The sequence below is a fragment of the Dendrobates tinctorius genome, unplaced genomic scaffold, assembly GCF_039654945.1.
Source record: "Dendrobates tinctorius isolate UK_male_01 unplaced genomic scaffold, ASM3965494v1 ptg000159l, whole genome shotgun sequence".
Lineage (NCBI taxonomy): Eukaryota > Metazoa > Chordata > Amphibia > Anura > Dendrobatidae > Dendrobates > Dendrobates tinctorius.
This window is the reverse complement of record NW_027361826.1, coordinates 1,198,689-1,212,722: the sequence shown is the minus strand read 5'-3', so window position 1 is coordinate 1,212,722 and position 14,034 is coordinate 1,198,689. Positions and strand designations below refer to the sequence as shown.

General features: G+C 46.9%; 1 long non-coding RNA gene across 1 annotated transcript in view; it reads left to right on the top strand.

Moving 5' to 3' along the window:
• The first annotated feature begins 1,182 nt into the window (after positions 1 to 1,182).
• Positions 1,183 to 14,034, top strand: part of LOC141052261 (uncharacterized) — a 28,126-nt gene continuing 15,274 nt past the window's right edge. The window contains exon 1 of the long non-coding RNA XR_012220770.1: positions 1,183 to 1,294. This is a non-coding gene — a long non-coding RNA (uncharacterized lncRNA). The remainder of the gene's footprint in view (positions 1,295 to 14,034) is intronic.

The window sequence follows — 14,034 nt, the reverse complement described above, 5'->3', positions numbered from 1 at the left end:
AGATCAGCAATCTGTCACAGGCATTGAAGCAGACTTCCTCTTGCCTGCGCTTTGCAGGCACTGAGGAAGCCAGCTTCCTCAGGTCCCCGAAGGCCCCCGTCGCCATCTTGGATTCGGGGGCCTGGAGGATAGGAGCCCCCCGCAGCAGCGCTGCACATTGCGCTGCCGTGGGGGGCTCAGGGAAGCATGGAGGGAGCCCCCTCCCTGCCGATGCTTCCCTTTAACTCCCGGTACACCGCGATCATGTTTGATCGCGGTGTGCAAGGGGTTAACGTGTCGGGGGTGGTCCGTGACCGCCCCTGACACATAGTGCCGGGTGTCAGCTGTGATAATCAGCTGACACCCGGCCGCGATCAGCGGCGCTCACCACGTGGGTGCCGCTGATCGCGGTAGACGTACTATCCCGTCCACGGTCATACGGGCCCGGGTACCGTGGACGGGATAGTACGTCGGATGTCAGGAAGGGGTTAAAGAAAACCTCTAATAATAAACGTGCTTGAGGTGATCCTGATAGTATAAAAAAAAATCCATTTGAAAATGGCACCTGCGCAGTAGTAGCTATCGGTGTATATAGAGACGAACGGATAGCTGCTATTGCGCAGGTGCCAGTGACGCCATCTTGCTAGAGAAGAAAAAAAAATTCCTCTTCCAAGATGGCGCCGCCGTCGCCTGCACAGTAGCAGCTCTCGGCAATCACGATAATACAACAACCACAAGTTGGATTTCATCAACAAAGGTATCATTTTAAACGGTGCTGACCAGACACTGTGTGTAGGTTAATGTGCACAATCCTGCTGACAGGTTCCCTTTAAGCTTCTGCTGATGGGATGCGGAGATGACATTTGGCATGGATGACTTAGTTTCCAACAGCAGCACTTGCCAAGACAATGAATATGGCCGAACAACTTTTCCACAGACTTAGCAGCTTCCTTTATTTGTTATCTGTCAAACTCACCAACAAGAATACAACCTATAATATTTAGTGCTTAGCCACAGCGTTAGCAATGAAAATCATCCATTTACTTTTTCTAAATTAAGCTTTATAAACCAGACATTTATTTTTCATCTATTCTATTTCTGGAGGATGAGTTAGATACTTTCACAGAAGTGCACACTCAGCACACTAATAATCCTACAAAGTGGATGACCTAGAACAAACTTCGTTTTACATGTTGAGCAGGTTCAGGGGTGCGGTGTATTTTGCATCAAATATTCATGCAACCATGGAATATAAAAGTGAGTGTTGTAACATTTAGTTCTGTAGTTCCACTTTGGTCGAGGTTTATTCCACTTGGTGAGTATTTGCTAATAAATTCTTCACAATATGTTACTTACGACATGACTTTTAGGGCACACGCACCTGACCCCATTGTCACTCCGTAACACTCCTTAACAGAACCTAGACAGGACCCCCATAGACTTGTATGTAGTCCTACTGAACCTCCATGTGTCTTTCATAATGAGAGGATTGGGTCTGCGTGAAATGATGATTGCATTATATGGTGGATCGGTGATTGTTATTAGTGAGTTTATTTATGGCTGTAAGAACAAAAATGTATTGGTAGAATATTGAATATAATATTTACTTTTCATTTTCTTGGGGTATATTTATATATCATGTACATAAACAGTAGTGGTTTTCAATAATAATAATATTTTTTATTTCTATGGCACCAACATATTCCACAGCGCTTATACATTTTACATATAAAGTTTGCACATAAATTAATTATAAAGATATTTTATAAGTATTTGGGGTCTAAACTCTGGCGCCCCACACGGAGTCTGAGAATGTAGGGGATGTAGTAATAGTGTCACGCTGCATTCCCTTTTAGTCTTGCACAGTCCAGCTGGGACTTTGTTGTGCTGTTAAAACCAGGAATGAGGATGCAGTGCTACATCAGGGCTGAAGCCCCTCCACTCTGAGGATTGGTGGGTGTTTGCTCTTCTACCAAAATGACTTCACTTTGGGCTAGGTACAGACTAGCATATCTTCTGTCATACGAGAAAATCAGATCAATTATGTTAATGACAGACTAGAGTTTGAACAGAGTGTGATCATAGTGCAATCTGATTTTCTCCAATTAGAAGATGGAACAAAAAGTCTCCATCTTCTCCATAGTGTCAATGCACAGAAATAGGACTGTACTCAGATGTCACCGAGTGCAGTCTGATGATTTCCACAAACTCATTGACTTCTCTTTGACAAGCACTGCCTGAGAAAAAAAATGCACAACCTCGTAGCGTAACATTGGTCTGAGTGCGATCCAAAAGTTTTGTCTGATTGTGATCGGACTGATAATACGATCCTTTGTGATAATGGAATGTTCCTAAAAAAGTCCTTCGTGTCACAATTTATAGAAATGTTTTACAGAATATCAGTGATACCGTTGTTACATTGTATACTGCAGCTGTATCAAATATAGGAATACATTTTTTAAGCAAATATTATTACTGCTTAGTATGAACAACAACTACGATGCAGACGTGTAAACTAAAAAACATATGTATATTAGTATTTTATCTGACTGGTGATTAGCCACAATGACATTTGTCATTTTAAAAGCCAGAGCAATGACATTTACAAGCCAGAGCAATGATGTTTACAAGCCAGAGCAATGACATTTACAAACTAGAACAATAACGTTTACAAGCTAGAACAATGACGTTTACAAGCCAGAGCAATGAAGTTTACAAACTAGAGTAATGACATTTACAAGCTAGAGCAATGATGTTTACAAGGTAGAGCAATGACGTTTACAAGGTAGAGCAATGACTAGTGTTGAGCATTCCGATACTGCAATATCAGGTATCGGCCGATATTCGCGGTATTGGAATTCCGATTCTGACTTCCGATACTTTTAGTATATCGAATACCGGAATCGGAAATTCCCATAATGCAATGAGCCAGTTTGATTTGATTCAGCCAATGAGGATCCTAAGAAGTGTGGGCACATCCTGTTAGAGCATGTTAGGCATGTAACTACTGGCATGGCTGTGATTGGCTGCTGAAATGATGTCATGATGCACGATAAAAGCCGCCGCCATTTTGGGTTCACTCTGTGAATTCAGTTATGGATAGGACGCTGCTGTTCTGAGGGACAGTGTGACCTAGCGATTTGCTATATTGTGCTTTACCCAGGCTACTTTATCAACCGCTGTAGCTTTCTTTTGCCTTGCAGCGCTGTTCACGGCTGTCTGCGAGGTCTCTGTGTGTGAGTGCAGCTCACGCTGTAGTGTGTTCTGCAGCCACCTCCGGTTGTAGTCCGCTCAGCATGCGTCACTGCCTCATAGATTGTCCTTTTTTGCATTAGTGCAGCTCATTTTTCCTGATTTCTCCTATTAGTGTGGTTCCATCCATATCCAGCTAGATTGCTTGAAAACACTATATAGGAGTAGATAGAGGAGCTTTTCTGCAGCCTTGCAGCGCTGTTCACGGCTATCTGCGAGGTCTCTGTGTGTGAGTGCAGCTCACGCTGCAGTGTGTTCTGCAGGCACTTCCCGCTGTAGTCCGCTCAGCGTGCATCACTGCCTCATACATTGTCCTTTTTTGCATTAGTGCTGCTCATTTTTCCAGATTTCTCCTATTAGTGTGGTTCCATCCGCATCCAGCTAGAATATTTGCAAACACTATATAGGAATAGATAGAGGAGCCTTTCTGCTGGATTGTGCCCTGCAGCCCCAGCCAGATTAGTAATAGCCTATTTTTTGGAGCCTCATCTATTGCATTGTAGGTTACCTTTCTGCATTGTAATAGGTACAAAAAGTTTGTAATGCTATCGGTTTTACATCTTTGGGCACATCCAGTGTCTTTTGTGAAAAAAAAAGTTAATAAAGTTCACCAAACACTCCACTTTACAGTTGTGTAGGCCACATTAGCTCATATTAAAGTCTAGTCCACACTTTATAAAATTTGTGTTTCTTATACCTGTTAGCAGCTGTTCAGGAATAAGCACACTAAGCCCTTAGTAACTTTTCTGCCTATCTTTATCAGTCTACCAAGATGAAGAAGGCAGGGAGTAAGGCACGTGGTCGTGGACGTGGAGTTTCTGCAGGGAGAGGACGTGGGGATTCTGTGCCTGCTGCAGGCACCAGTGACTCAGCATCCCCCAGTTTTCCCAGGGAACAGTCTTTTATGTGCAGCTTTGTAGGAGCTCGCCGTACCCCACTGCTGCGGGACGAACAAATTGAAGCCATTGTCGGATGGATGGCAGCTAATGCATCAACTTCAATTAGTTCCAGATCCTCTCAGGTCCAGAGCACTGAAGAGCACCCATCTGTCTCTTCACCACCTGCCAAATTGCCCAGGCAGTCACAGAGCCCTGGACAGGAGCCATCTCTACTTCTGTTCTCTGAATCTGTTGGCTTGGAAAGAGGGGGCCAGCCAAGCAGCATTCGAGAATTTGAAGAAGAGGTAGAATGCAGTGATGCGCCACAACTTTGTCTCTCTCAATCTGAAGAGGCGGGTGGGCGAGTGCCTATGGTCAGCACACCTCAGTACACATCTGATGATGAGACTCAGGTGCCACTTTCTGGTGCGTACTTTGCTGTCGAGACTACCCAGGAGAAGCAGTCGTTTGAAGAGGGCAGTGTAGATGATGAGGTCCTTGACCATCATGGCATGAGGTACAGGACGGTGGTGGGAGCAGCTCTGAGGAAGAGATTTCCCGAACAGCCAAAAAAGGAGGGAAAGGGAGGGGGCAGACTCGGTTGCCTGTAGCCTCCACTTCGGCACCCATTAGGAGCATGCCTCTTCCAAAACCCAAAACGGGCGCTCCCAAGACTTGCAGTGCCTGGTCCTTTTTTGGACATAGTTGCAGATGACATTTGCTTTGTCAAATGCAAGCTGTGTAATCAGAAAGTGAAAAGAGGGAAAAGTGTCAGCAACCTCAATACCACAAATATGTGGAAACGTGCAGACCAAGCACGTGGTGGAGTTACAAAGACAGACTGAAGACCTTGGCCAACCTACAGTGCCACCTACCACCTCTTCAGCTCGTGTTGTAGCCTCTTCCTCCAGCTCACACACAGCTGGTTCGGCTTCCTCACAGGATCGCCATGGAAGAACCTCTGCCACTGTTGTACAGAGACACAGTGTGATTCCACCCACAGCACCACGTTCCCTGTCATCCTCACACTCCCAGGCCAGTCTACAGCCATCGGTAGCACAGGCATGGGAGAAAAGGCGCCCATACTCCGTAAACCACTCCCGAGCACAGGCTCTGAATGCTGGCATTGCAAAACTACTGTCCCTTGAAATGCTCTCATTCAGGCTGGTGGAGACTGACACCTTCCGTAACTTCATGGCATTGGCAGTCCCACAATACAACGTGCCCAGCCACTTTTAGTTCAGCAGGCAAGCCGTCCTTGCCCTGAAAAAGCATGTGGAGGGAAAAATTAAACATGCGCTACTAAACGCCGTCAGTAGCAAGGTCCACCTGACCACCGATGCGTGGACCAGTAACCATAGACAGGGACGATATCTTTCCCTCACTGCCCATTGGGTAAATATTGTGGAGCCGGGTACAGATCTTGAGAGTGGCGCTGTACATGTTCTGCCAACGCCAAGGAATGCAGGAATCCAGTCTGTACACATTGACTCCTCCTCATACTCCAGTTCCTCTGAATCAGTGCTGCAGGAGCCGTCACAGTCTACCTCCACATGGACCCGTGAACGCTTACCTGTTACAACCGATATGAGCACAGCCATGGCCAAACGTCAACAGGCTGTATTGAAATTAATTTCTTTGGGGAATCGAAGCCACACAGCGCAGGAGCTGTGGAATGCCATCAAGCAGGAGAGCAACGTGAGGTTTGTGCCAGCGAATCGCCAGGCATGGTAGTGTGTGACAATGGCCAAAATGTTGTGGCAGCTCTGGGCCTAGGCAGCCTTACTCACATCCCATGTCTGGCACATGTGCTCAACTTGGTCGTGCAGAGTTTTTTGAGGGACTATCCGGATCTTGATGCACTGCTGCACAAGGTCTGCATAGAGTGCGCTCACTTGCGGCGTTCCAGCATGGCAAGATTGCGCATTGCAGCTCTGCAGCGCCGATTCCGCCTTCCAGAACAAGTCGCACTGCGCGCCGTTCACACTTAACCACCACTGAGTGGGCTTCTATGAAGGACATCTGCCTTCGATGATTCCACGCGGATGTTGAGTGCAGATGATGCACTAGTCAGCATGACTATGCCCCTTATCTGCCTGCTTGAAAAAACACTGCAAGCACTAAGGGAGGAGGTTGTGGAAGAGGTGGAGGATGAGGAGTCACAAATGCCATCTGCTTCTGGACAGTCTGCGCAACGTGGTTCCTCACAAAGGCCTAGGCAGGGGACACTTTGTGAGGAGGATGAGGAGGAGTCAATGGAGGAGGAAGACATCTGTCCAGAGGAGGGAGGTACACAATGCTCTAGTAGTCAGTATGTAGAGCGAGGGTGGGGTGATGCAGAGCAGGCTGGGATGACGCCTCAAGCAGGGCACAGCGTTTCTTGGCCAGTTGGCAGTCTGCAGCACATGGTTGATTTCATGCTGCAGTGCCTGAGAAACGACCGCATTATCGACCACATTCTCAACACGGCTGATTATTGGGTGTATACCCTCCTAGATCCTCGCTATCAGGGAAACTTACAAAGCCTCATAACACCGTTGAACTGGGAGCGTAAAATGCGGAAGTACCAAGACACACTGGTGCATTCCATCATGTTCTCCATTCCACCCGAGACTAGTGCTGCTAGTGCTTTACAAAGCAGCTCAGTGCGTCGAGGCAGTGGAGGAAGCTCTGCACAAAGAGGGAGCAGAAGCAGCGCCTCAGCACAAGGCAAGACCAGTATGGCCCAAATGTGGCAAAGTTTTGTGTCCCCGCCACAAATGTCTACACTAGAGTTGAGCGACTTTTGTTTTTTTAGGGTCGAGTTTCGTTTCGTGAAACCCGACTTTTCCAAAAGTCGGGTCGAGCAAGATCGGCCGATTATAGGGAAAAGTCGGGGTCGTCCCGAAACACGAAACCCAATGTAAGTCAATGGGGAATAAAAGTCGGCAGTGAGAGGAGGACAGGAAACACACCTACAGTGCTCATTTGAATGCCAAAAGCATCAATTCTTCTTACTTAAGCTTGTCAACCTTAATTAACTTCATAATACAAGTTACTCACTGAAAAATGGGGGTTATTTGGCTAAAGTTGTGGGGGGGTAGGGCTGTCTCCAGGTTTTCATGTGCCCTGGGCGAAAGAGCGCCCCTCTAACACATACCACAACTCATCATGCTCCGATACGGCAGAGAAATAGCGGTATAGTACAATGAAAAATACTTCACTTTTTACATCTCATGACGAGGCCCATCTATTTCTCCATACAGAATCATTGGTCCCATATAATGTTTGAAACAGTATATGATGAGCTCCACATAATGCTACAGTATATGTTGGTCCCCATGGATGAAGCTCCACTGTCTTATGGGCCCAAATAATGCTCCAAACATAATGGGCCCCATTTCTAATGCTCTAGTGTATAATGGGCCCTGTAAATGCTGCTCCAGTGTCTGATGTCCACCTTTGGAATGTTCCAGTGTATGGTGGGCCCCATCTATCATTCTCCAGAGTATAGTGCTCCCCAAAAATTGCTGTCCCAACATTGAAAACAATCAAATAAGTCTCCTCGCTAGGGAATCCCTGTACTAGTCTGGACTCCTCGTCGTCCCCATCTTCCATCTCACTGCACAGTATTTCAACCTTGCAAGTGCTGTGATCCTGAGCAAGCAGGGGGGCCCACTCGTTGGCGACGGCACTGGCACAGGGCCCCTGATAGTACGGTGGTGTGTCTGATGGCGGGTGGGCCGAACCTGCACTTTCATCTGCAGCTTCCTCTTTGTCACCGTGTAAGATGGAACTGTATATGGGAAGGGTAACCTGAGTTTCATCAGGGTCAGATTCAGGCCGTGTAGCGTGCGAGGGGAATGTAGTGGTCTGGGTCAAGGTACCAGCAGATTCATCGAGCAGTGGCTGGGCATCAGTGCACTTGTGTCGCCCCCAGGAGTACGGTCGCCACAGTGGCATTACCTTCCTCCAAGGGAGTGTGATGTCATGCTTGGGAGCAACGAAGGATCTCTCTAGCAGGTTAACTGATTGGGCGGCGTTATTCCCACAAGTCATGACCCTCCAAACAGCGTTCATGAAGGCAAAGTGTTTGTTTTACGTGGGCAGTATGGTTGCAAAGCTGAACCTTAAAGGAATGTCCAGAAGGGCACCACCAGGAGTGGAGCCTACGGTTAAATTCGACTCCACCTGGGAAACCTCAACCATGCCAGCTACAGAACAGATGCACACATTGCAAGCTCAATTCCGTTAACGAACGAGACTCCGTCATGCCCCGCGGTCCGAGTCCGGCTTACTAGAGGGACACGTGAGGCTCTGGCACATGAGATTGGCCAATAACTGGTGTGTCATGCCCTTACATGTCCGTGGCTGCATGTGCGCTACACTGAAAAGGCCAGAGTTTGTCGCTTACAGGTGCAGATAACACGCTGGACAACGTTAGTGATGGGGATCACTGATTACAATTATTACCCGCGAACGATGATTTCCCAGTAAGTGCAGGTCAACCGCAGTTCCGGAATTAGGCCTAACCGTCATTCCTGAAAAAATGAAAAACTTATGTGTGCAAACCACAGGTGCTGTAGCTTGCTTAACAGCTCGCCAGCCGTTCTCAGGCCCAGTATGGATTACACGTGATTGCACAAAGGTGAGAAAGGGTACCGTATCCCCGGATAACATGTATGGATAGCGTACACATTCAAAATATATGTCTATACATCAGGAGGCAGGCTCAGACGGTGTTAGGCCCAGTATGGCTTGCACGTGATTGCACAAAGGTGAGAAAGGGTACCGTATCCCCGGATAACATGTATGGATAGCGTACACATTCAAAATATATGTCTATACATCAGGAGGCAGGCTCAGATGGTGTTAGGCCCAGTATGGCTTGCACGTGATTGCACAAAGGTGAGAAAGGGTACCGTATCCCCGGATAACATGTATGGATACCGTACACATTCAAAATATATGTCTATACATCAGGAGGCAGGCTCAGACGGTGTTAGGCCCAGTATGGATTGCACGTGATTGCACAAAGGTGAGAAAGGGTACCGTATCCCCGGATAACATGTATGGATAGCGTACACATTCAAAATATATGTCTATACATCAGGAGGCAGGCTCAGACGGTGTTAGGCCCAGTATGGATTGCACGTGATTGCACAAAGGTGAGAAAGGGTACCGTATCCCCGGATAACATGTATGGATAGCGTACACATTCAAAATATATGTCTATACATCAGGAGGCAGGCTCAGACGGTGTCAGGCACAGTATGGATTTGACGGCCCAGACTACACAGCGGAGGAGCAGGGAGAGGTAAAGATTGCAAATGCTGGGGCCCTGCCCAAGCAAGGGGGGCCCACTCGTGGGCGTCGGTACTGGCACTGGGCCCCTCATAGTACGGCGGTGTGTCTGACGGCGGGTGTGCACCACCACCATCAGAGACACTTGATTGCACTATGAGGGACCCTGTGCCAGTGCCCGCGCCCAAGAGTCGGCCTACCCACCTGTCCAGGGCAATGGCACTCGCACGGTGTCGTGCGCTAGGTGGTGACCCCGGCCATGGGGGGGGAGGCAGCACAGTTAGGGAGTTTTAGAAAGTGGCATATGTTGTTGTTGGACATTCAGCTGATGCAAAAGGCGAAATGGGTCAAGTCCCAGGAAGAGGTGGACCAAAGCAAGCCATTTTTCTGTCACCCTATGTGTCATCAGGGGAAGGTGGGACAAAATCCTTGGAAACCCATGCATAGTTCATTTTAATGAAGGTTAGATCATCCACATTTTGGGTTGACAGACGGGTCCTTTTTTCTGTCAGGATTGATCCAGCTGCAATGAAGACTCTTTCCGATAGCACACTTGCAGCTGGGCAAGCGAGCTCCTGTAAGGCATATTGTGCCAATTCAGGCCAGGTGTCCAGTTTAGCGGCCCAATTGTCAAAGGGGAATGACCTGTGTGGGAGAACATCGATATGGGAGAAAAAGTAGTTTGTAACCATAGTTGACAACTGCTGTCTCCTGTCACTTTCCATCGATGCAGTATTACCAGTTGTGTGAGCGGTACTTGAAAAATCAGTCCACAACATTGTCATGAAACCCCTGTCTCCAACGCCACTTCTGCTGTGTGCACCATGAACACCTCTGCCAAGCTGCCCCCGGCCCGTACGGCTTGTGTGAGAACCATCACCGCTGCTGTGTGCTGGGAATGCCTCAAGCAACCGATTTACCAGAGTTGCTTGTTTATTAGCCAATATTAGGTCAAGGTTCTCCTGTGGCATGATGTTTTGTAATTTGCCTTTATAGCGTGGATCCAGGATGCTGGCCAACCAGTAGTCGTCATCGTTCATCATTTTGGCAATGCGGGGGTCCCTTTTTAGGATCTGCAAGGCATAATCTGACATGTGGGCCAATGTTCCCGGTGTCAATGATGCACTGCGAGTGCTGGTTGGAGGAGCACTTTCTGGCAAATCCATATCCCTCCAGTCACGCACAAACCCTGTACCAGACCTTGCCACGCCAACATTTTCACTTGCCCCACGAGATGCATCCTCCTCCCCTAAGTAATCATCCCCATCATCATCCTCCTCCTCCTCTTCTTCCTCCACCTCGTCCAGGAGAGGTCCCTGAGCAGACAATGGCTGAATGTCATCAAGGATTCCCTCCTCCTCTTCCTCCTCATCAACATTGGCTGCAGACGCCTGCTCCTTAAGGTGCGTCAAAGTTTGCATGAGCAGACGCATAAGTGGGATGCTCATGCTTAGGATGGCGTCGTCTGCGCTTACCAGCCGTGTGCATTCCTCAAAACACTGAAGGACTTTACAGAGGTCTTTCAGCTTCGACCACTGCACACCTGTCAACTCCATGTCTGCTCTCAAAGTGCCTGGCCGTGTATCCTCCCACAAATGCATTATGGCCTGCCTCTGCTCGCACAGCCGCTCCACCATGTGCAGGGTGGAGTTCCACCTTGTTGCAATGTCGATAATGAGGCGGTGGTTGGGAAGGTGGAGCAATCGCTGCAGCTTCTGCATACGAACGGAGTGTACAGGCGACCGGCGGATGTGCGCGCACAGTCTTCGCACCTTCTGGAGCAGGGCTGTTAACTCCGGTTAATTTTTGAGGAAGCACTGCACCACCAGGTTCAAGGTGTGAGCCAAGCAAGGTATGTGGCTGAGTTTTGAAAGGGCTATGGCTGCCACAAAATTACGGCCGTTATCACTAACTACCTTGCCTGCCTCAAGATGTACACTGCCCAGCCATGACTCAGTTTGTCGCTTCAAGTACTCGGCCAGCACCTCGGCGGTGTGTCTGTCGCCCAAACACATCATCTGCAACACAGCCTGCTGACGCTTTCCACTAGCTGCTCGATAGGGGGACACCTCATGTGCAACAGTGGCAGCTGCAGATGGAGTGCTCGTACGACTGCGCTCTGTGGACGAGCTTTCGCTTCTGGAGGAGGAGGAGGAGGAGGAGGGTCGAACGCTTACAGCCAACTGTTTCCTATACCGTGGGCTAGGCAGCACTGTCCCACCACCGCTGTCCCCTGTGGACCCGGCCTCCACCACATTAACCCAGTGCGCAGTGATGGACACATTGTGCTTCTTTTTTTTAGTCCATGTAAACTGTTTCAAGTCCGGAACATGTCAATTTCTCTTGCGGGTACGCTGAGTTTTATGTTTATGGATTTTCCCCATAGACTTACATTAAATGTGGAAAATCCACAGATAAAAAACGCATGTGATCAGTATGACTGTGTCAATAACATTTAGTCAAATCCTAATAAAGAAGTATAAAAAACAAGGCAGGTTTATTTGAAGCAAGACATATCAATAAGAGACTAAAACCGTGGCATCAAAAATGCAGATAAAAATTGCAAATAATCTGCAATTTCAGGAAACCACCAAATACTCAACGTTGGAACAGTTACAATTGGGGATCTATAAAGGACCCTAGGGCTGTGCAAGTATAACACAATCTGAAAGTATTAAAATGGAAAAGAATGATGTATTTATAAACCAATAAGTAAGAAAGAAATTGGATTGAAAAAGAAATGTTCTCTAACATTTCCAACTTATGCGAATATTATGGCTCTTCACCCCACACTGTATGTTGTGCTCCCGTACAATGTGCACTGCATAAATAAGGACGCAATCTACTTCTCAGCTCTTTACATTTCATTAAGCTTTGAAATCATAAATAATCGCTGATTTGGCATGGATTTTCGATCTAGGGTTCACTAAGCAATGCCAATAAAAGATCTGTTTTTCATCTTTTAGACCGCGATCCCAGGCAATGTAAACATTGTCTTATTTCCAACGTGTTTTTTTTTCTGCCTCTTTCCCCAATCCAAGCAAAATGGATGTGATTTCATGAAATCTCTTGCCCACTTTGTATTTAAAGCTGCTGTTGCACTGTGAATTTTTCGGTGTTTTTTGCTTGTAGGCCAAACTAACAGATATTTTGTAGTGGATTTTGGACTAGAATCTGCTCCAAAAAACACATCAATAGCTACTTCAAATACTCTTTGGAAAAGCTTCCCATTGATTTCAATGACGAAATGTGAGTGCACTGTGTATGGTACTGCTTTTTTTCCACATGTAAAAGGAAGCAGCATGTTACGGTAATTCTTGAGGCTTTAAAAAATGCTACAGCTTACTAGAAAAAAACCTTGTTTAAAATATAACTTTTATTAAGTGTAATAATAAAACAAAACAAAAGGTCTTGATACCCCCTAAATGGAAATGCCTCAAATGCAATGGGCTGCAGAAGGTACTAGGGAAAAACAACCATTTAGATCCCCTAGTCTATTTAAATTGCCAATATACTGTCAATCTGGCTAATGTCCACCTCTGCTTAAAAAATAAAAAAATTGCAGAGATAAGCCCAACCAAATACCTCAACAAAAATAAAAACAGAAAAACTGGCACTAATATCAATGTCTCTTAGGCCTTTTTCACACATCAGTTTTTTGCAATCAGTCACAATCCGTCAAAGTATGAAAAAAACGGATCCTGCGCTGATTCTGAAAAACTGATGCGACGGATCAGTTTTTTTGACGGATCCGTTGCAGCAGCTTAGTTGTAAAAAACGGAATCCGGCGACGGATCCGTCTTTTGACGGACAGCGATGGATCCTGCGCCCATAGGCTTCCATTATAGCCAACGACGGAGGACGCTGGATCTGTCGCTGTCCGACTTTTCGACGTAGAGAAAAAGCGTTCCTATGTCCATTGTATCCAGCCGACGGACACAGAATTTCTGACAGATCCGTCGAACGACGGATGAAACATGTGGTCATCCGTCGCAACCCGTCACCAATACAAGTCTATGACAAAAAAACAGATGCAGCAGCATCAGTTACTGGATCCGTTTTTTTCACAAAACGACGGATTGTGACGGATGGCAAAAAACTGATGTGTGAAAGAGGCCTGTAAAAAGTGACTAATAGTGCTCAAAGATAGTATCAGTCTCACTCAGCTGACGTGCAGAAAAGATTGATCTGACTAGATACACAACTGTCTGGATGCCTACCTAGGTGCGGAGGTTGGCACCCTAAGAAAAACAAGAATGGCGCCCCCGCTCGTCCAACGGCTGTCCCTTCTCTCCTACTTCACCCTATAAGACGTTAAGTCAGAAACAGAGGGCCAGATGGCGTGTATCCACTGTTTAATGTTTGCTTAAATAATCATTGGTGAAAGCAGATATTTAACATGCATAACATGCAGAAGATCAATACGTATAAATGTGAGAAAAGGAGATAGTTAAAACAAGCTTAGCCACTTATAAAAAACACTCATATACACATGATAACTGTGATGTTGTCACATCTCCTGCTGTTTGTGGGCTGTTGCCCTTGTTTGCATTCTTTGCCTAGTAACAGTGATGTAGGGGAGAGGAGGAGTCGGGGGAGGGACGTGGAGAGGAAGGAGGAAGTAAGGAAAAAGAAAAGCACG